We start from the raw sequence: 23,132 nt of genomic DNA on the forward strand, positions 1-23,132 counted from the left end.
AGAAGAAATGGCCTTCCTTATATTGAAAACAATCATCTCAATGGGAGAGACAATCTTTTTGCTAATGGTACTTTTATGAGTATACTGAGTTAATTCACAATTTTAGTTCTCTGTGGGAACAACAGAATTACTGCTTTCTTCCTAAAGCTGTGAGTTGGTTGCATAGAATCACGAAGAATTCCAAAAGAAGCTAAGCACTAGTATGGAATCCATTTGACCAGAGGGGCTGTATATCCACTGGCAGACAATAAAATATATGTCGACTGCTCTGCTGATAGTAAAGGGAATGAAAAATATTTCCTTTTTAGCCTGGTAGTACCATGAAGAACAATCAGGATAGACAGTGAAGGTATTGGTTTAGGTTTAATGCTTCTGATCCTAAAACTATCAAGCTAGGATTATTTGCTCTGGTGCACTACAACTAACGCAAAGGACTGAGAGTGCCCTGAGGGATGTTTCCAATTGGTTTTAGAAAGTGTGTACTCAAAGAGCACAGATTAGTTAACAAGTGTTCTGGGAAAGATTTCTTCACAAGGAATCAAAATGTATCCAACTAATGGTTCAATTTACTCCTAATTTGGAAATTTCTTTAGGAGAATGTATGATCTGTCATAGATGAAGTTCATGTTAGGAAGGAATTTGGTTTCAGTATAAGAACTGGGAAATGGCATTTAGTCTTTTATGATAGGTATAATACTTCTTGAATTAGTCCTGGAAGGAAGTACAGAAAATTGAAAAATAAATAGCTGAGAGAATTGCTAATTGCCTTATATGCATGGTCTTCTTTCAAGTTTTTGAAGTAGATACCAAATACTGCATTACTATATAAATTGGGCACATATAGATTCTTTAACTTGAGAAAGTATCATACCTGGTTATGTGCTAGAGTAACAGTATATTGTGTGTGTGTTTCTGCACACACACACACACACACACACAGGACACCTTACAGTTCTAATTTAGAAATTCAATTACATATCACATGTAGTTTACTGATTAAGAGTACTCTCATCTTGGGCTTTATATCCAAATATACTACCTCTGCCCCAGAAATACAATAAGTGAATTAGGAACATGATTATCAGCTAATTTGCAACAGTTAGGATATTCATCTTACTAAGTAGCTTCTTTTTTTAAAATATTTTTATTATTTTTTTATAATAAATTTATTTTTTATTGGTGTTCAATTTGCCAACATACAGAATAACACCCAGTGCCCCTCCCGTCAAGTGACCCTTTCAGTGCCCATCACCCATTCAACCCCACCCCTCACCCTCCTCCCCTTCCACCACACCTAGTTCGTTTCCCAGAGTTAGGAGTCTTTATGTTCTGTCTCTCATTCTGATATTTCCCACAAATTTCTTCTCCCTTCCCTTCTATTCACTTTCACTATTATTTATATTCCCCAAATGAATGAGAACATATAATGTTTGTCCTTCTCCGATTGACTTACTTCACTCAGCATAATACCTTCCAGTTCCATCCATATTGAAGCAAATGGTGGGTATTTGTCGTTTCTAATGGCTGAGGAATATTCCATTGTATACATAAACCACATCTTCTTTATCCATTCATCTTTCGATGGACACCGAGGCTCCTGCCACAGTTTGGCTATTGTGGCCATTGCTGCTAGAAACATCGGGGTGCAGGTGTCCCGGCGTTTCATTGCATCTGAATATTTGGGGTAAATCCCCAACAGTGCAATTGCTGGGTCGTAGGGCAGGTCTATTTTTAACTCTTTGAGGAATCTCCACACAGTTTTCCAGAGTGGCTGCACCAGTTCACATTCCCACCAACAGTGCAAGAGGGTTCCCTTTTCTCCACATTCGCTCCAACATCTCCAACATTTGTGGTTTCCTGCCTTGTTAATTTTCCCCATTCTCACTGGTGTGAGGTGGGATCTCATTGTGGTTTTGATTTGTATTTCCCTGATGGCAAGTGATGCAGAGCATTTTCTCATGTGCGTGTTGGCCATGTCTATGTCTTCCTCGGTGAGATTTCTGTTCATGTCTTTTGCCCATTTCATGATTGGATTGTTCGTTTCTTTGCTGTTAAGTTTAATAAGTTCTTTATAGATCTTGGAAACTAGCCCTTTATCTGATATGTCATTTGCAAATATCTTCTCCCATTCTGTAGGTTGTCTTTGAGTTCTGTTGACTGTATCCTTTGCTGTGCAAAAGCTTCTTATCTTGATGAAGTCCCAATAGTTCATTTTTGCTTTTGTTTCTTTTGCCTTCGTGGATGTATCTTGCAAGAAGTTACTGTGGCCGAGTTCAAAAAGGGTGTTGACTGTGTTCTCCTTTAGGATTTTGATGGAATCTTGTCTCACATTTAGATCTTTCATCCATTTTGAGTTTATCCTTGTGTATGGTGAAAGAGAGTGGTCTAGTTTCATTCTTCTGCATGTGGATGTCCAATTTTCCCAGCACCATTTATTGAAGAGACTCTATTTTTTCCAGTGGATAGTATTTCCTGCTTTGTTGAATATTAGTTAACCATAAAGGTCCACTTCTGGATTCTGTTCCATTGATCTATGTGTCTGTTTTTGTGCCAGTACCACACTGTCTTGATGACCACAGCTTTGTAGTACAACCTGAAATCTGGCATTGTGATGCCCCCAGATATGGTTTTCTTTTTTAAAATTCCCCTGGCTATTCGGGGTCTTTTCTGATTCCACACAAATCTTAAAATAATTTGTTCTAACTCTCTGAAGAAAGTCCATGGTATTTTGATAGGGATTGCATTAAATGTGTAAATTGCCCTGGGTAACATTGACATTTTCACAATATTAATTCTGCCAATCCATGAGCATGGAATATTTTTCCATCTCTTTGTGTCTTCCTCAATTTCTTTCAGAAGTGTTCTCTAGTTTTTAGGGTATAGATCCTTTACCTCTTTGGTTAGGTTTATTCCTAGGTATCTTATGCTTTTGGGTGCAATTGTAAATGGGATTGCCTCCTTAATTTCTCTTTCTTCAGTCTCATTGTGAGTGTATAGAAATGCCACTGATTTCTGGGCATTGATTTTGTATCCTGCCACGCTACCAAATTGCTGTATGAGTTCTAGCAGTCTGGGGGGGAGGCTTTTGGGTTTTCTATGTAGAGTATCATGTCATCGGTGAAGAGGGAGAGTTTGAATTCTTCTTTGCCAATTTGAATGCCTTTAATATCTTTTTGTTGTCTGATTGCTGAGGCTAGGACTTCCAGTACTATGTTGAATAGCAGTGGTGAGAGTGGACATCCCTGTCTTGTTCCTGATCTTAGGGGAAAGGCTCCCAGTGCTTCCCCATTGAGAATGATATTTGCTGTGCGCTTTTCGTAGATGGCTTTTAAGATGTTGAGGAAACTTCCATCTATCCCTACACTCTGAAGGGTTTTGATCAGGAATGGATGCTGTATTTTGTCAAATGCTTTCTCTGCATCCAATGAGAGGATCATATGGTTCTTGGTTTTTCCCTTGCTGATATGATGAATCACGTTGATTATTCTACGAGTGGTGAACCAGCCTTGTGTCCCAGGGATAAATCCTACTTGTTCATTGTGAATAATTTTCTTAATGTGCTGTAGGATCCTATTGGCTAGTATCTTGTTGAGAATTTTTGCATCCATGTTCATCAGGGATATTGGTCTGTAATTCTCCTTTTCGGTGGGGTCTTTGGTTTGGAATTAAGGTGATGCTGGCCTCATAAAACGAATTTGGAAGTACTCCATCTCTTTCTCTTTCCAAACAGCTTTAGTAGGATAGGTATGGTTTCTTCTTTACACGGTTGATAGAATTCCCCTGGGAAGCCATCTGGCCCTGGACTCTTGTGTCTTGGAAGGTTTTGATGACTGCTTCAATTTCCTGCCTGGTTATTGGCCTGTTCAGGTTTTCTATTTCTTCCTAATCCAGTTTTGGTAGTTTGTGGCTTTCTAGGAATGCGTCCATTTCTTCTAGATTGCCTAATTTATAGGCGTATAGCTGTTCATAATATGTTTTTAAAATCGTTTGTATTTCCTTGGTGTTGGTAGTGATCTCTCCTTTCTCATTCATGATTTTATTAATTTGAGTCTTCTCTCTCTTCTTTTTAATAAGGCTGGCTAATGGTTTATCTATCTTATTAATTCTTTCAAAGAACCAACTCCTGGTTTTGTTTATCTGTTCCACAGTTCTTCTGGTCTCTATTTAATTGAGTTCTGCTCGAATCTTTATTAACTCTCTTCTTCTGCTGGGTGTAGGATCTATTTGCTGTTTTTTCTCTAGCTCCTTTATGTGTAAGGTTAGCTTTTGTATTTGAGTTCTTTCCAGTTTTTGAATGGATGCTTGTATTGCGATGTATGTCCCCCTCAGGACTGCTTTTGCTGCATCCCAAAGATTTTGAATGGTTGTATCTTCATTCTCATTAGTTTCCATGAATCTTTTTAATTCTTCCTTAATTTCCTGGTTGACCCTTTCATCTTTTAGCAGAATGGTCCTTAACTTCCACATGTTTGAGGTCCTTCCAAACTTCTTGTTGTGACTTAGTTCTAATTTCAAGGCATTATGGTCTGAGAATATGCAGGGGACGATCCCAAGCTTTTGTATCGGTTCAGACCCGATTTGTGACCCAGTATGTGGTCTATTCTGGAGAAAGTTCCATGTGCACTTGAGAAGAATGTGTATTCAGTTGAGTTTGGATGTAAAGTTCTGTACATATCTGTGAAATTCATCTGGTCCAGTGTATCATTTAAAGCTCTCATTTCTTTGGAGATGTTGTGCTTAGAAGACCTATCAAGGGTAGAAAGAGCTAGATTGAAGTCACCAAGTATAAGTGTATTATTATCTAAGTATTTCTTCACTTTGGTTATTAATTGGTTTAAATATTTGGCAGCTCCCACATTTGGGGCATATATATTGAGGATTTTTAAGTCCTCTTGTTGGATAGATCCTTTAAGTATGAGATAGTGTCCCTCTTCATCTCTCACTACAGTCTTCGGGGTAAATTTTAGTTTATCTGATATAAGGATGGTTACCCCTGCTTTCTTTTGAAGACCATTTGAATGGTAAATGGTTCTCCAACCTTTTATTTTCAGGCTGTAGGTGTCCTTCTGTCTAAAATGAGTCTCTTGTAGACAGCAAATAGATGGGTTCTGCTTTTTCATCCAGTCTGAAACCCTGCGCCTTTGATGGGGTCATTAAGCCCGTTCACGTTCAGAGTTACTATTGAAAGATACGAATTTAGGGTCATCATGATATCTATTCAGTCCTTGTTTTTGTGGATTGTTCCACTGAACTTCTTCTTAAAGGGGAATTTTAAGAGTCCCCCTTAAAATTTCTTGCAGAGCTGGTTTGGAGGTCACATATTCTTTCAGTTCCTGCCTGTCTTGGAAGCTCTTTATCTCTCCTTCCATTCTGAATGAGAGCCTTGCTGGATAAAGTATTCTTGGTTGCATGTTCTTCTCATTTAGGACCCTGAGTATATCCTGCCAGCCCTTTCTGGCCTGCCAGGTCTCTGTGGAGAGGTCTGCTGTTACCCTAATACTCCTCCCCATAAAAGTCAGGGATTTCTTATCTCTTGCTGCTTTAAGGATCTTCTCTTTATCTTTGGAATTTTCAAGCTTCACTATTAGATGTCGAGGTGTTGAATGGTTTTTATTGATTTTAGGGGGAAAATATCTCTATTTCTTGGATCTCAATGCCTGTTTCCCTTTCCAAATTAAGAAAGTTTTCAGCTATGATTTGTTCAAATACATATTCTGGCCCTTTGTCCCTTTCGGCACCCTCGGGAACCCCAATTAAACGCAGGTTTTTCTTCCTCAAGCTGTCGTCTATTTCCCTTAATCTATCTTCATGGTCTTTTGTTTATCTCTTTTTTTCTCAGTTTCCCTCTTTGCCAACAACTTGTCTTCTATGTCACTCACTCGTTCTTCCACCTCGTTAACCCTCATCGTTAGGACTTCTAGTTTGGATTGCATCTCATTCAATTGATTTTTAATATCTGCCTTATTGGATCTAAATTCTGCAGTCATGAAGTCTCTTGAGTCCTTTAGGCTTTTTTCTAGAGCCACCAGTAGCTGTATAATAGTGCTTCTGAATCGGCTTTCTGACATTGAATTGTAATCCAGATTTTGTAACTCTGTGGGAGAGAGGACTGTTTCTGATTCTTTCTTTTGAGGTGAGGTTTTCCTTCTAGTCATTTTGCTCAGTGCAGAGTGGCCAAAAACAAGTTGTATTGGGAAAAGGAGAAAAAGCGAGGAGTGAAAGAAGGAAAGAAAAGAGAAAAAGAAAAAAGAAAAAAGGATGAATAAAAGAAAAAAAGAGGAAAAAAGAAAAAGAAAGAAAGGAAAAAAAGGGTGGGGGAAGCAATCAGAAATCAAAAAGAAAAAAAAAAAAACCCATGGGGGAGTATCTTCTGATTCTGTATACTTTAAGTCCCTTGACCTCCCCTGGACCTTGTCATTCTAGCTGGTCTTCTGGGGGAGGGGCCTGCTGTGCTGATTTTCAGGTGTTAGCACTTGGGGGAGCTGCTCTGCCCCTGCCTGGTGCAGGGCTCAGTGGGGTTGTTCACCCCGTGAGGCCCCAGGAGGAACAGCCGCAGTGGCGGGGCCAGCTCTGCAGCTCTGGAGTCAGCCCCCGCAGTAGCTCCGGAGCTCTCCGTCTGCAGGGCCTGGAGGCTCCGGGCGGGGCCGCTGATGTGCTCAGCTGGGGCAGGAGCGTCCTCGCTGTCCTGGGCCCTCCCGGCCTCTGCCTGCCCCGGGGGAGGCCGGATCCTGGGCTGGGTCCTGGCGCCCAGTGCTCCGGGGCCTGCGCTGTTGGATTCGCGCTCCGGCCCTGCAGCCCCCTCCACGGTGCCGCCCCCGAGCCCCCCGAGCTGCTCCCGCCCCGCAGCCCCCTCCACGGAGCCGCCCCCGAGTCCCCCGAGCTGCTCCCGCCCCGCAGCCCCCTCCGCGGAGCCGCCCCGAGCCCCCCCAGCTGCTCTCCCCCCCGCAGCCCCCTCCGCGGAGCTGCCCCCGAGCCCCCCCCCGAGCTGCTCCCGCCCCGCAGCCCCCTCCGCGGAGCCGCCCCCGAGCCCCCCGAGCTGCTCCCGCCCCGCAGCCCCCTCCGCGGAGCCGCCCCCGAGCCTCCCGAGCTGCTCCCCCCGCAGCTCCCTCCGCGGAGCCGCCCCCGAGCCCCCCCGAGCTGCTCCCGCCCCGCAGCCCCCTCCGCGGAGCCGCCCCCGAGCCCCCCGAGCTGCTCCCGCCCCGCAGCCCCCTCCGCGGAGCCGCCCCCGAGCCCCCCGAGCTGCTCCCGCCCCGCAGCCCCCTCCGCGGAGCCGCCCCCGAGCCCCCCGAGCTGCTCCGGGTCCCCCGTGCGCGCTGCAGCCCTTAGGGAGCTCGGCGCACTCTCCCGGGGCGCAGGTGTCTGTTAGTGTCCCCGGAGCCCGAGGGCATCCCCGCCCTCCCGGGTCCTGCTCCACCTCCCCGCGAGCCCCTTTCCCCCGGGAAGGTCGGTGCAGCTCCTGCTCCTCCGGGACGGGGCTCTCCTGTCCTGGGGACACTCGCCCCGGCCTCAGCCCGGCTCCTCGCGGGCCCCTCCCCCTTGGAGGCCTTTTGTTCCTTTATTTCTTTTTCCCCGTCTTCCTACCTTGATAGAAGCGCGACCTCTTCTCACTGTAGCACTCCAGCTGGTCTCTCTTTAAATCTCAGGCCGAATTCGTAGATTTTCAGGATGATTTGAAGGTTATCTAGGTACTTTGGTGGGGACAGGTGATTGGGGACCCTACTCTTCCACCATCCTGCCTCCTCCTCCTTTACTAAGTAGTTTCTTGCCATACATAAAAACAAAATGTTCTCCCGAGTTAAGTGTCTAATCTATATATTTTTTAAAGATAGAACAAAATAACTTTCCTTTAAAATTAAAATTAATAGAATTTATTATTTTATTTTTTAAAAAGACTTTATTTATTTATTCATGAGACACACAGAGAGAGGCTGAGGGAGAAGCAGGCTCTCCGCAGGGGGCCCGATGCTGGACTTGATCCAGGCATTCTGGGATCACGCCCTGAGCCAAAGGCAGATGCTCTACCGCTGAGCCAATCAGGCATTCCTAAAGTTAATAGAATTTAGCATGTGAACTCCTATTCCTAAGTTGCTTATTTAAAATGTAAGTGGATGCTTTTTCAGAGTGAAAAGTTAAGAATCTGTGTAGAAGTCCAAGTTGTATGAATATAGAGAGGACTTTTTTTTTTAAGTCCTCGTTGTAATACTGTCCCAACTCAGTAGTTCCCAACTCAGAAGTTCTGATCCATGAGGTCAGGAACAAAGCCAAGAAATATACTTTTTTTTTTTTTTTTAACAGGTGGATTAGGTTGTTTTGATATAGTAAGCACAGGGGCAACATTTGGGAAACAGCTTTAAGAGGAAAACAGTTAATGCTTTTATTTTTATTTTTCCAAGTTCCAGTTTGGGAACATTCTAGGCACTTAAAAGAGACAGAAGTCTGTTTGCTCTTAAATGCTTTTATTTATAAACGATTTTCAAGTAATCAGAGTCCAACAGTGTAAATAATGGCAATTTTCCAAGCAATTTATAGCCAGGATAAAGAACACCATTTTTATTTTTCCAAGTTCCAGTTTGGGAACATTCTAGGCACTTAAAAGAGACAGAAGTCTGTTTGCTCTTAAATGCTTTTATTTATAAACGATTTTCAAGTAATCCGAGTCCAACAGTGTAAATAATGGCAATTTTCCAAGCAATTTATAGCCAGGATAAAGAACACCACAAAGACAGATAGTATTATCCTTTGCAACTTCAGTCTAAACAAGATGCAAAAATCTCTCATTCAATGGCCTTTCCTTAACAGTTAAAGAAAAGGGGTTCTTGATTCAGACTCTCACACCCTAAAGAAGAAACTTCAAGTAAGAAATGGTGATTTCAAGACACTTAAACTGTCATACAAGGCTGAAGTTTGCCAGTTTGAAGGCAAAACCAAACAAAACAGTAAACAAAGAAACCAAAACCTTGCAAATATTTTTTTCTACTCATCCATCATTCAAAGGCTTTTTATTACTGGTATTTTGATACAAGTTTTGAGTATCTCAAATATAACTTTCAAACATTATTTTGCTATAATATGAACTCTTGATAACGTCAAATGTGAAACCTTTGGGTGATCTGAAAAAGGTTGAGCTTTATTCTGTGAGAGTGACAAAGATTTTTGCCTCTATTATGACTTCATTTGCAGAGTATACACTCTGATGATCATTTCCTTCAAGAAAGAGTATTTCTGTGCATGTATGTACATGTCTGTCTACATATACATCATACATGTTCTAGCATTATATGAATTATTAATTGTATCTATCATCACATTCATTTAATGAAGGAAGTACTTATATAAATTCACTTTGCCTTTAACAATGTTTTTCAGACTCACACAAGACATGGATTTTAGTTCAGTTTATTCACTGTGAGTTTTCTTCTAGCCTTGGGGCAGGTGTCACAGCGTACTGGTTAAGACCACAGGCTTGTGGCATTAGAGTCTGCAATTCATACTGATTGTGTGACCTTGGGAAAGTCATGTAACCTCCCTAATTTTCAGTTTTCCTATGGGGGTGTTGACAGTTCCTATCATGCTGTTAGTTATAATAATAGTGCATGTGGATGATTTTAGTACCTATTTTCATGTGGTGGTGAATAGTACAATAATCCACAGTGTAAGTATAGTTTTTTAGAAGTTAACAACGTGACTCATTTACAAATTTAAGTTAAATATAGGTCCAAGATTTTAATCAACATGCTAATTAATGGATAAACCAATCAGATGGCAGGGCTGACTCACAGCATTTTGAGGATCTGGGTATTTGAAACATTATTAGGACAAGATCTAGGTAGGATTCAACACTGATTAATGTCCTATTGGGTAATAATCCATTACAGTTTGGTTTGTTTTTCTTCAGAAAACAGAAATTATTTCTCTGTTGGAAAAACATCTGCAAGTTAACATGTAACCAAATCTGGAATTTTCATGAACAGCAGCGTTTTGACAAAGCGCATTCTCTAGATTATTAAATAATTTGGAGTGTGCCTGTTAGATATTAAAATCATGCTCCCTTGCTTTGTTTATATAATTTTTCTTAATATCCTTTAAAGTACAAGGACCCTATAAAACTTAGTTACTAATATTTTTATCACTACTGGTACTTGGTAGGCCAAAATATTTGTGCATTCCAACTAGGTTTCACTTTTCTGTATCATGATATTTGTCCATCATAACAGCAAATTCCTCTCATTTATATAAGAACATCTAGTTATTTAGGCTCTTCTTAGGTCACACAATGTGCCTACTGTGTGCAGGAATCAGAAGGATAACTATTGATTTACTGTATATATTGTCCAATTGATTGTTTTCTCATTAACCAATTATTTGTTGAATGTCAGACTCTAAGAATACTGCACCGAATAGGATACAGTCCTTTTCTTTTATGAAGCTTTATCTCATGTTTAAGACCCATTTCTACTTCAAATGTGCCATAAACACCAACTAGAAAAAGAAACATGGAAAAGCATTTTTGCTACATGATCTAATTTTTATCCCCAAACTTTTTCATACAAATTATCTGGAGCAAGTCCATCAGTCTCCTAATTCAAGACATAGGTGGCAATATAATGCTGGTGCTCACATTTGTAGCTCTACTGCACATTCACTTTTTAAACCTCCAAGATATTTTTGGGTATTTTAAAATAAAGCAACCAAAATTTAGTGAGATATCACTAAATACTCATTAAATGGATCCTCTCAAATCTATTTTACTACTACTATTAATTTCAAGATATTTGGATTCTCAATAAATAGGAATTTCTTTCCATAAAGTGGACAAGAGAAGTCATGAGTAATTAATATTGTTATAATGATAAACCTGAGCATAATAAAATGAGCTAATGAGTAATAAAATTGTATCATTATAATACATATCATTTACCTTATGTAAATACTCTTATACTCTTATGGCCAAGAGTATTCCTGCTGTTCTGAAAACATATCTATGAGCATATGCTGATAGACTCTTTGATATTCTTATACATTTCATTGAGTCCATACACATGGATAATTTTTATATTTAAAAACCTGCACACATAGAGGAGTTTAGAAATAATAAACGGACTTTATGCCATGGTTCTGAGGTAAGCTATTTTATATTTTCCCCAAAAATATTATCTGCAAGGATATGCACATTTTTGCACATGATTTAAGGGGCTTATAATACCTCTAGAATCATTTTCTAGAGTAAAACACTACAAAAAACTTGTGTCTATATTAAATATTTAAATGACCAGGGAGAGTTTTTTTAAAAAAATATGTTCTGCCAAATTATTTTCACTTTAAAATTTAAAATTCATTTTTAAAATCTTTTAATATGACTTGATTTATTTTATAAATAAGATTAAAAGTTAAGTGTGTTTAAATTAGGGGAATACTATTATATATGTTAGACTACTATTTTGGGGTTACAAATATTAAACTAGGAATAGTTAATCTTTTCGCTGAGATTATATTTACAGTTCTGTTGAAAATATTTCAGATTCTGCATGTTACATGCAAATACAGAATATTACTTATCCTCAAATGATAGTAAATGAAAATGAATACCCCTTCAGAAATTAGTGGCTAATTCTCATGAAGTCACCCAACCAAATTATCAGAGTTTCAAGACACAACTGAAGTTGTGCAATAGGCAGTAGGAAGTGTTGGGGAGTCTGTGGAGGAAGCTATGTGTGGTTGCAGGTTTCCTGGACTTTACCGGCTGGCTGGGTGGTGAGTCTTTTCAAAGGGATGGGTAGAACCAAAGATATCATCTGGAAAGATCTTATCAACTTTTTTTTGCATGCTGACTTTACACCACAAATAAAAACTGTTACTTGTCTACCTTTGAAATGGGACCATACCTACAAATGGTTTTCTGTTGATGAAAAGCACCTGAAAAAACCAAAAGGAAAACAGAAAATTTCTTTTTCTTTTTCTCTGTTTTGTTGCTCAGGAAGGAATGGACCTCAGACAGTATGAAATAGTTTTTTCACTGTTTGATTCAGAAAGTTGAATCAAAGATACTAATCTATACTTTCAAATGATAAGAGATAATCTTTTATAGAAAATCCACACACTCAAAATGTTTTGTATTTACTTCTTAGAATGTTCATTGCTGTAATAAAACCAAAATGAAAAATTATTTTATTTTAAAATTTCAGGGACTAGATGTGAATTTTCTGGGTGATTTAAGTCCTTTGGTTTCTGGTTTCAATCTTTTCTGTCTACTCTCTATTGAGTGCCTAATTTACCACTGATGACTTCATCCTCCATGGGTGAAGTGTCAAATACAAAAAGATAGAATTCACACTAGTTAATTCTCAACCCTGAGCAGCATTAAGAAGCTCATTGGGAAGAAATGTGTAATGTGCTCATTAAATAAAATTTTTGATTATCTATAGGTTTAAATTTTCCATTCCCCATTGCTATAGATAATTAAGAGTCATATTTATACTTAAACTTTGTTAGAAAATTCCTTTTAAAGTAATGAAAAGGAGCTAAAGATATTCTTATCTTCCCCAGGCATGAGACTAATATTTTTAATGATTCACTAATTGAACTTGAATGACACTCAACTCATGTTCTGTCAGGAAGTACAAAGTACAAGTTCCTCACTTTGTCGTTTATTTTATAGAGTGGGTTCTTGAAAATTTTCATACACAAACCGAAGAATGTAAAAACATAGATAACCTACCAAATTTCTTAGGAGATACGGCAAGATTTATAAAAAGATCTTAAAATAATGTAAAAATATAAACACATCACATGTATGGGAAGAGACCGTACAATTACCCTACTCCTCCCCATATAATATTATAAAAATTCTTCAAACATTATGGTCTAGATCTACCATATATTAGGCTTGCTGGCTAGAGGCTCAAATACTTTTCTCTCTCTGACCTTTTCCTTAGTGATGAAGACCCAGTGCAGGGAACCATAGAAGTTCATTAAGTTATCCTAGGAGAGAAAGATACAGATTGTGGATGTGTGTGGTCACCTTTGGCCTTGAGGCTAAATGTGGTACAATAGGGGGATGCTGGTTATTCCCACATCACCTCATCCTTTTCCAAGGAAGAAGTATTTCTCAAGGCTATAAAGGAAGATACCTCTTTCAGCACCAATTTGTAATATGAAAGAAATTTGGGAATAAAAGGTGAGGGATTATTTTGAAGGTTGATGAAATTATGCTTTAATGTTTTCTAATTTATTTAAATAAAGTGCCTAAAATATGATTAATTTTTACTAAGGGCGATTTTTTAAAAAAAACCAGGACTTTGAAATTTCTATTTTTTTAATTTTTAAACTGAAGTTCGATTTTCCAACACATAGTATAATACCCAGTACTCATCGCATCAAGTGCCCCCCTCAGTGCCCTTCACAAGTCACCTCATCCCCCTGCCCACCTCCCCTTCCACTACCCCTTGTTAGTTTCCCAGGGTTAGGAGTCTCTCATGTTTTGTCCACCCTCTCTGATATTTCACACTAATTTCTCTACTTTCCCCTATAATCCCTTTCATTATTTTTTATATTCCCCATATGAGTGAAACCATGTAATGTTTGTCATTCTCCGATTGACTTACTTCACTCAGCATAAAATCCTCCAGTTCCATCCACGTCGAAGCAAATGGTGGGTACTCATCATTTCTGATGGCTGAGTAATATTCCATTGTATATATAGACCACATCTTCTTTATCCATTCACCTGTCGATGGACACCAAATTCCTTCCACAGTTTGGCTATTGTGGACATCGCTGCTATAAACATCAGGGTGCAGGTGTCCCAGCATTTCACTGCATCTGCATCTTTGGGGTAAATCCCCAGCAGGGCAATTGCTGGGTCATAGTGCAGCTCTATTTTTAATTCTTTGAGGAACCTCCACACAGTTTTCCAGAGTGCCTGCACCAGTTCACATTCCCAACAGTGCAAGAGGGTTCCTCTTCCTCCACATCCTCTCCAACATTTGTTGTTTCCTGTCTTGTTAATGTTTACCATCTAGCCCTGGACTTTTGTGTTTTGGGAGGTTTTTGATGACTGCTTCAACTTCCTCACTGGTTATTGGCCTGTGCAGGTTTTCTTTATCTTTCTGTTCAAGAAAGATGATTCTGTTTCTGTTTGGTTATTTGTAGTTTTCCAGAAACGCCTCCATTTCTTCTAGATTGCCTAATTTGTTGGCAGATAGCTCATAATACATTTTTAAAATTGTTTAAATTTCCTTGGTATTGGTTGTGATCTATTCCTTGTCATTCATTATTTTATTAATTTGAGTCTTTTTTCTTTTTAATAAGGCTGGCTAGATGTTTATCTATCTTATTAATTCTTTCAAAGAACCAACTCCTGGTTTTATTGATCTGCTCTGTAGTTCTGGTCTCTATATCATTGATTTCTGCTCGAATCTTTATTATCGCTCTTCTTCTGGTTGGTGTAGGCTTTATGTGCTGTTCTTTCTCCAAATGCATACCAAATACCTTGTGTATTTGAGTTTTTTCCAAGTTTTTGAGGGAGGCTTGTATTTTGATTTATTTCCCTCTTAGGACTGCTTTAGCTGTATCCCAAAGACTTTGAATGGCTGTATCTTCATTAGTTTCCATGAATCTTTTTAATTCTTATCTAATTTCCTGATTGGCCCATTCATCTTTTAGTAAGATGCTCTTTAAATATATGTGTTTGAATTTCTTCCAAATTTATTCTTATCATTGAGTTCTAGTTTCAAAGCATTGTGGTCTGAAAATATGCAGGGGACAACCCAATCTTTTGGTATCAGTTGAGAGTGATTTGTGACCCAATACGTGGTCTATTCTGAGAAAGTTCCATGTGCACTTGAGAAGAATGTGTATTCAGTAGCATTCGGTGGAAAGTTCTGTAAATATCTGTGAAATCCATCTGGTCCAGGGTATCTTTAAGGCCCTTGTTTCTTTGGTTCATGTTCTGCTTAGAACATCTGTCATTTGCAGAAAGTACCATGTTGAAATCTCCTACTATTAGTGTGTTATTATCTAAGTATGCCTTTACTTTGAATATTAATTGATATACTTGGCAGCTCCCACATTTGGGGGATAAATATTCATGTTTGTTAGGTCTTCTTGTTGGATAGACCCTTTAGGTATGATATAGTGTCCCTCTCCATCTCTTACTACAGTCTTTGGGATAAACTTAATTTATCGGATATGAGGATGGCTACCCCTGCTTTCTTTTGAGGACCACTTGAATGGTAAATGGTTCTCCACCTTTTCATTTTCAGGCTCTAGGTGTCCTTAGGTCTAAAATGAGTCTCTTGTAGACAGCAAATAGATAGGTCTTGCTTTTTTTATCCAGTCTGAAACCCTGTGTCTTTTGATGGGATCATTTAACCCATTCATATTCAGAGTAACTATTGAAAGATATGAATGTACTGTCATCATAATACCTATTCAGTCCCTGTTTCTGAGAACTGTTTCTTTGGGCTTCTTCTGTCTTTTATAGGGTCCTCCTTAATATTTCTTGCAGAGCCAGTTTGGTGGTCACATATTCTTTCAGTTTCTGCCTATCCTGGAAGCTCTTTATTTCTCCTTCTATTCTGAATGACAGCTTGCTGGATAAAGTATTCCTGGCTGCATGTTCTTCTCATTTAGTACCCTGAATATATGCTGTCAGCCCATTCTGGCCTGCCATGTCTCTGTGGAGAAGTCTGCTATTAATCTGGGATTTCTCCCCATATAAGTTAAGAATCTCTTGTCCCTCACTGCTTTAAGGCTTTTCTCTTTATCTTTGGAATTTGCAAATTTCACTATTAAATATTGAGGTGTTGAATGGTTTTTATTGATTTTGGGGGGGAACTGCTCTATCTCCTGGATCTGAATGCCTGTTTCCTTCCCCAGGTAAGGGACATTCTCAGCTATGATTTGTTCAAATATGCTTTCTGGTCCTCTGTCCCTTTCAGCGCCCTCTGGAACCCCAATTAAACGTAGATTTTTCCTTCTGAGGCTGTCATTTATTTCCCTTAACCTTTCCTCAGGGTCTTTTAATTTTTTTTTCTCTTTTTCCCCAGCTTCCTTCCTTGCCATCAACTTGTTTTCTATGTCACTCATTCTCTCTTCCACGTAATTAACCCTAGTCATTCAGACCTCCAGTTGGATTGCATCTCATTTAATTGATTTTTAATTTCAGCCTGATTAGATCTAAATTCTGCAGTAACAAAGTCTCTAGAGTTCTTAATGCTTTTTTCCAGAGCCACCAGTAACTTTATAATTGTGCTTCTGAATTGGCTCTGACTTCGAATTGTAATCCATATTCGTAACTCTGGGGCAGAGAGTACTGGTTCTGATTCTTTCTTTTCTGGTTAGTTCTTCCTTCTAGTCATTTTGGTCAGTGCAGAGTGGTTGTATGAGTGCGGTGAGTAAAAAATGTCAACTACGACCTAAGTTAAATTCCACCCTAGATTACTCTGATGAGGTCAGAGACCAGAAAATGAAAAAGAAGGTCATAACAGAATAAAACAAAAGGAGCACTAAAGTGAAAAACAAACTTTAAAAGAAAATAGCAAAAAAGAAAAGGCCAAGAATCCCAAGGGAGAAAAAAAAAGAGAAAAGAAAAAGAGAAGAGAAAAAGCACAAATAAAGAGGAAAAAAAAAGAGAGAAAAAAAAAGAGGAGATAAAGGGCGGGGGGTGGGGGTGGGGGGTGGGACGGACCAGGAAATGGCAGTGGTGAAGAAGTTATAGTGGAGGGAGAATGTAGTCTACCTGAGAGGTCCTAAAGGGCTATCCTCTTGGTTCTGAGTATATTAAGTTCTAAGCGTATTAGAAGATGCTCAGTCCCAAATTTACATAGACCAGAAATATTTATAGAGAGCCCCAACACTGACCACCAAAACATAAATGAGATTAAAGAGGGGGGCAGGAATAGAGAATATAATCTAACAGAATGAACCAGCATGGTATCCCACTTGGTTCTGGGTGCATGCTGGTCATGTTTTAGAAGGTATGACCTCCACCATTGTAGAACAAAAGGAGGCAGAGAAAACAAAAAACACAAAACCAAAGCCTGTATCTCATATATCTCCCAAAATTAAATTATGTTGAAGGGAATCTAGAAGTGGAAAATATATCTAAGACCTGTAATTGTAGAAATATGAAAGTCAAAAAGGAAGAAACTTAAAAATGAAGAGTTGGTAAAATATTGTAGTTAAGGTGGGAAAAGAGAAAAAATATTGGAAATTTTTAGGCTGCTATAAAAATGAAAAAAGAGGGGGATGGGGGTACCTTCTGGTTCTATATAGTGTAAATCCCTTGATTTCCCCTGGAGCCTTCCAGCGCTGCTTGGTCGAGAACTTGCTCTTCCTCTGTCCTTCCAGCTGGTTTTCTGAGGGGAGGGGCCTGCTGTGCTCTCAGGTGTATGCACGGGGTGGGGGGGTGGAGATGACTGCCCCTCTGCCGGGGGCTCAGTTGGAGCTGTTTATCCGGTGAGGCCCCTGTCCCCTCGCCGCCCCCCCTCGCCCCAGGCACAGGGTGACACAAGGAGGATCAACAACACTGGTGGAATCCAGGTCTCTAGCCCTGAAGTCAGCTCCCCCAGTAAGCACCCGCAGCTCCCAGTCCACACTGCTCTACGTGCTCCCCAAGTGGGGGCGCTGACCTGTACAGCTCGGGGGTGCCCAGTGGCAGGAGAGTCCTTGCTGTCCTGGGCCCTCCCCACCTCCACTTGTCCCAGGGGTAGCGCAGGCTCAGGGTCTGTGTCCCTGGCGCCTTGGGATCCAGAGCCTGCACTACTGGAATTGCTCTCCCGGGCGCAGCTCCCAAAGGCAGCAGGGCATAGACCCCTCTGCCCAGAGCCCCCCACTGACTGACCGGCTTCACCCCAGGACCTGCCTGGCAGCGGTCCAGCCCTTTCCCGAGATTGGCTACAGTGTGGGTGCGCTCTCCCCGGCGCCCTCCTCTCCCAGTGACCCCGGGAGACTGGAGGCATCCCCGCCCCTCCTGCGCTTCTGCCCTATTTCTCTGCTGAGCACTTTCCCTCCGGGAAGGATCCGTGTGGATTTTTAAAGTTCCCGCATCTCCGGGCGGGGCTCTCCTGTCCCGAGGCTCCTGCCACCCCCCTTAGCCCGGCTCCTCGTGATGCCCCTCCCCCACTCGATTCTTCTTTATTTTATTTTTTTCTGCCTTCCTATCTTGTTAGAAGCGAAAAGCCTTCCCTCTGTAGCGTCCAACCATTCTCTCTTTAAATCTCAGGATGTTTGGAAGTTATCTAGGTGAGTGGGCGGGGCCGGGTCAGGTGAGGACCCTACTCCTGCGCCAGCTTGCCCTGCCCCCTCGGAAATTTCTAATCTTAAAATCTCATTGCAGAACATTATTTTTATGCAAATGAGAAACCCAGACATACCAGAGTGAGTATTTGAGTATTTGTTTAGGCTTTTAAATCTTGATGTTCAGAATTACATGAAAATAGCTTTACATAAAAATAATATTTGTTTATGATATAGAGTTAAAATAGGTAGTATGGTTTGACAAAATCTTGGAAATAAATTTTTCAATAGATAGAGGGAACAGGAATAATGATAATAACACCTTCCATTGGCCATTCATTATTTATGAACCTCAAGCATATTTTAGGTGGTGTGGTACTGTCATCCATTCAAAGAATTTATTTGATAGTGGGTAAGACAAAGAGTATATAAACAGTATCAATATGACAAGATATATGCTTATAGAGACATATCAAAGTGTAAGGGGAATACTAGCTGAGAAAAACTAACTGGGATGAGGCCTAGGCTGACAAAACTTTATAAAGAACTTTATCTGAAACTACTGGGCATTCACTGGACATAAAGCAGAAAGTGGTGAGAGGCATTCTAATTGGAGAGACTGGTCATGTGGGTACAAAGGAGTGAAAAAAGAAAGTCAAGCAGCTAAGAAAAAGTGTCAGAAGTGAGCTTGGAAAAATATGCAAGGCTAGGGGAGAGAATGCTGAAAAAAATGTGTATTTTTGTTTCTCACCTAGAGAGACATTTTAAAAAATATTTTATTTATTATTCATGAGAGACAGAGAGAGAGAGAGAGGCAGAGACATAGGCACAGGAGGTTCCTCTTAGGAAGCCCAATGCAGGACTTGATTCCTGAGCCACCCAAGGCATCCTGAGAAAGAATCACTGATATATACAGAGCAAGACAACAGCATGAAGGGATATAGCTTCCAGCTATTCTAGAAGAGAATTTGCAGAAACATAGAATACATGTCAATGAATATCTTTTAGTAACACGATCTTATATAATTTTTACAATAATCCTATGAAGTGTGAATTATCATCTCAAAGTCAAATATGGTTATATTAAGTTCCAGAGAGGGGCTTGCCTGGGATGGCCACTGGTAGAGACAAAGATAGGATCTGAAACTCTGCCTGTCTCCTATCATTACTTACTTTTTTTTTTTTTTTTTTTGGTAGAATTTCCTATCTCAAAGTAGCATCTCTCCACCTACCATTTCCAAACCTTACTGCTTCTTAGGGACATGATTCTGAGATGACCCCTCTCTGGTTTTACAGGGAAGGTGTGGTACAGTCAGACACCAGGTAAAAACACCTCTGTGAGACTAGAATGGTCAATCTTTTGAAGAAGTCACAGTGCTGGAGAAAAGGGAAGAGATGCCAGAGATATTTTGTAAGTAGAACTGAGAGGATATGGTGACCCAATAGGTATATGAAATGAAGGAAAGCTGGGCATTAAGAAATGAATCTTCTGGTTTGGGAGACTGAATATAAAAGATACCATCAACCAACATATAGGATATGGGTGGAGGTACAAGTACCATGATCAGGAGGTTAAGTTTGACCTGAAAACAATGAGACATGCTTTAGTAATTACTCATATAAATTCAGAAGAGAGAAACCAGAGATTTTACCATACCACATTTCATACATTTATTGGTAGTTAATTTATTGCAAGCCCAAGCAAATGAACACTATATATACTAAGCTATAAAATTCATTATCAGTCAGGTCCAGACAACTCTGGGGGTTATTATTTGGGATTATTTAAATATATCAAATACAACTTAAAGCTTTGAAGCAGACACTACTTTTGTGGATGTGAATCCACTGCAAAGTTAATTTATTATGGCTCTTGTCTGAAAAGTTGTTGGGGCAAATAAGAGATTTGAAGAGTAGGAGAACAGATTTTTCCATCATGACATATTTTTATGTGCTTTAGCTATTGCACAATTTGAAAGGATTTGGCATAACATTACTTTTTATGATCATATCATCAAGTCTAAACATCATTTTTGGCTATGAAAGGAAAGAAGTATATTGTTCCTAAGTATAAATATTCAGGAGGTAGGGATGGAAGTTGGAGAGATGAAGAATTCAAACAGAAACAAAAATGGCTTTCCCTTTTTTAGTTTTTGAGAGCTTCCATACAGAATTAACCTGAGCTGAAAATAGGCAGAATTATATCTTTGAATCAATATATTTTTGGTTCTCTGTATTCAAAAGGGATGCCAAGGATGTATTTTGTAAACAAAGACTAGATTTATGGAAGCACACCTAGCACACTGATGATCATATACAGCTGTTTAATCTGATTCCCATAGATTCCAAGACTGTTTCCACTGATGAATTCATACAATTGAATTAATTCATTCACAAGTATTATTGTGCCAGGCAGTACTGTATGTATGGACCTGAGAATAAAACTGGACAAGTCCTTTCCTAATAGGGGAGAGAGACAATAAGAAACCCACATAAATAGAAATATAATATCCAAGAAGACTTTGTGCTATGAAGAGTGCCAAGTAAAAAGGCCTATTTTACATAGATGAGCTTAAAATAGTGGCCAGGAATATGATCATGTAGATTTTATAGGACATGATAAGGGATATATATTATAGTAGAATCAGTAGGACTTGATGATGGATTGAATGAGGATGAGAGGGAAAGGAAGGGGTCACGAATGACACCCATATTTTTGACTTAAGCAACTGAGGATTTAGTGACACTCTAAGAAAAATAGGGAAAATTGGGAGAAACAATTTTAGATAGAACACTGAGAAGTTATCTGGAGATATAGACTGGATATACAAAGATGGTGCAGGGCCATGTGGTGTCTAAGTCTAGAGGTCATGGAGAATTCAGAACTGAGGCTATAAATTTGGAAAACCTCTGTATATGTAAATTTTTTAAGCCATGGGAAAAGTTGAGATAATATGAATGTAGGTAAAGAAGGGAAAAGGACTGAGATTCCAAGAGCATTTCCTACATCTTGAGGTCCTGAAAAGGACAATAAACTGCAAAGTAGACTGCATGGGCCTATAAATTGTTGATATTCTCTATCAACACTGAGAATCAATACCCTGGGAAAATAAAAAACTTTTTAAAAGAATATTAAGGAAACTGGGAACCACTGGGCTTTAAAAATCTAATATATAGAATTACAAATTAGTATAAACTTTAAAGTAATTTCATAGACAGTAATATTTTGGCTATCCATTTAGCAAAAAAAAATTGTTCATTTATTAAATAAATACTTCTAGTTTGGAATTGTAGCTTACATGATATAGTATGCCAGACTGTTTGTTAACAACTATTAAAATCCATATATATATGGCAACAGAGTTATCTAATAGTGCATTAATATCCTAAATAATAGGGACGCCTGGGTGGCTCAATGGTTGAGCATCTGCCTTTGGCTCAGGGCATGATCCTGGGGTCCTGGGATCAAGTCCCTCATCGGGCTTCCTGCGTGGAGACTGATTCTCCCTCTGCCTGTGTCTCTGCCTCTCTGTGTGTCTCTCATGATAAATAAATACAGTCTTAAAAAAATATATCCTAAATAATAACATGTATTTCTTTAAAACTTGAAATTTTATGAAATATTATTTGATTAACTCAGACAACTGTGTAAGGTTTGGAAGGTAAATGTTATTATGATCATTTTGCTAATAAACACACAGGGATTCAGAGAGACTGATTTGAATAATGTCAGCCAGCTAGGTATATAGATCTAAGATCTTATGACTCTTAATCCATTGCTTTTCCTGAGACCACACCATTTGTTGTGTGGTGAGACCACACCATGTGTTGTGTGGTTTGATTTCTCATTTATGCTTAGGATCAGAGGTATGTGTATGGGTTGTGCAGACTGTGTATTGCATAGGTAAGCTATGAATGGTCCCGTCACACTGGGCAGTAAGCAGTCTGAGTAAGATAAGCAGGGGGTGTGATTAAAATACTTTGACCATGACATCTAATAGTCTCAGAAATATGGAGAGGTAAGAGTTAAAACCGACTTGTTATTCTATTAATGAGAACTTCATCTCTCCAAATGAAAAATCGGATCTTCAAAGTGATGATGATTATTAAAATTATTAAGAATCTGATATTCTTTGGTTTTCTTTCTGATACTGTATTTTGTGTCTTTTTCATTTTCTAGAAGAATTTTTCTTAATTTACTTTTTCTTTCATTCATGTTCACTCACTCAAATGTTCTCTTAGCAACATCCTAAGTTCTAGCTGCTTCCAGTAGATTCTTGGGGCTATCTTCCTTGCACCTTTAAACACTACTCACCATTAGTGAACCAATTAGTCAGTGGTGGTGGCCCTTCCTAGAAACAGTATTCATGACTCTCATAATCCCCATTGTCACTTCTGCTTTTAGTTCTTTGATTTACTACATTGTTTTTTAAATCATATTCTCCTTAATTCACAACTTATTTTTCTTCATCATTTAAATCTGAGAATGCTCACCATATTGTGATAGATTGAATCACTGGTTTTTATCACCACTCTGCCTCCTCACGTTCCTGCTCTTGTGAGAAGTCAGCGAGAGGCTCACAGTCCACTTAATCTCACCCTCTCTTCTTAGCTTCTCCTTAAAAAAAATAAATGAAATTATTTCTTTTATATTCTCCCAAAACTTTTCCAGCCAAAATATACCCTGTCTCTGATGTACTGATGTAGTCCTTCCACTTCCTCCCCCACCAATAGCCACTTTTAAAAGTGAAACATCAGGTTTAGAAATCAAAGAAGAGAAAAAGGTGTGTGTGTATGTGTGTGTGTGTGTGTGTGTATGTGTGTGTGGTGAGAGAGAGAGAAAATATAAACTGTAATAGCTGTGTTATGCAATGCATACTAAATAAGGATATTTG

At 39.4% G+C, this 23,132-nt stretch overlaps 1 protein-coding gene across 20 annotated transcripts in view; it reads right to left on the minus strand.

The window, feature by feature from the left end:
* Window positions 1-23,132, minus strand: part of HTR1F (5-hydroxytryptamine receptor 1F) — a 160,153-nt gene that overhangs the window by 113,119 nt on the left and 23,902 nt on the right. For 11 of the 20 annotated variants that reach the window (XM_072806490.1, XM_072806496.1, XM_072806495.1 and 8 more), the window contains one exon: window positions 22,732-22,855. The exons of the other annotated variants lie outside the window; for them this stretch is intronic. The gene's annotated coding sequence lies outside the window, so the exon portion shown is untranslated. The remainder of the gene's footprint in view (window positions 1-22,731; window positions 22,856-23,132) is intronic. 20 annotated transcript variants of the gene reach the window in all.

Source organism: Canis lupus, chromosome 30, assembly GCF_048164855.1.
Source record: "Canis lupus baileyi chromosome 30, mCanLup2.hap1, whole genome shotgun sequence".
NCBI lineage: Eukaryota > Metazoa > Chordata > Mammalia > Carnivora > Canidae > Canis > Canis lupus.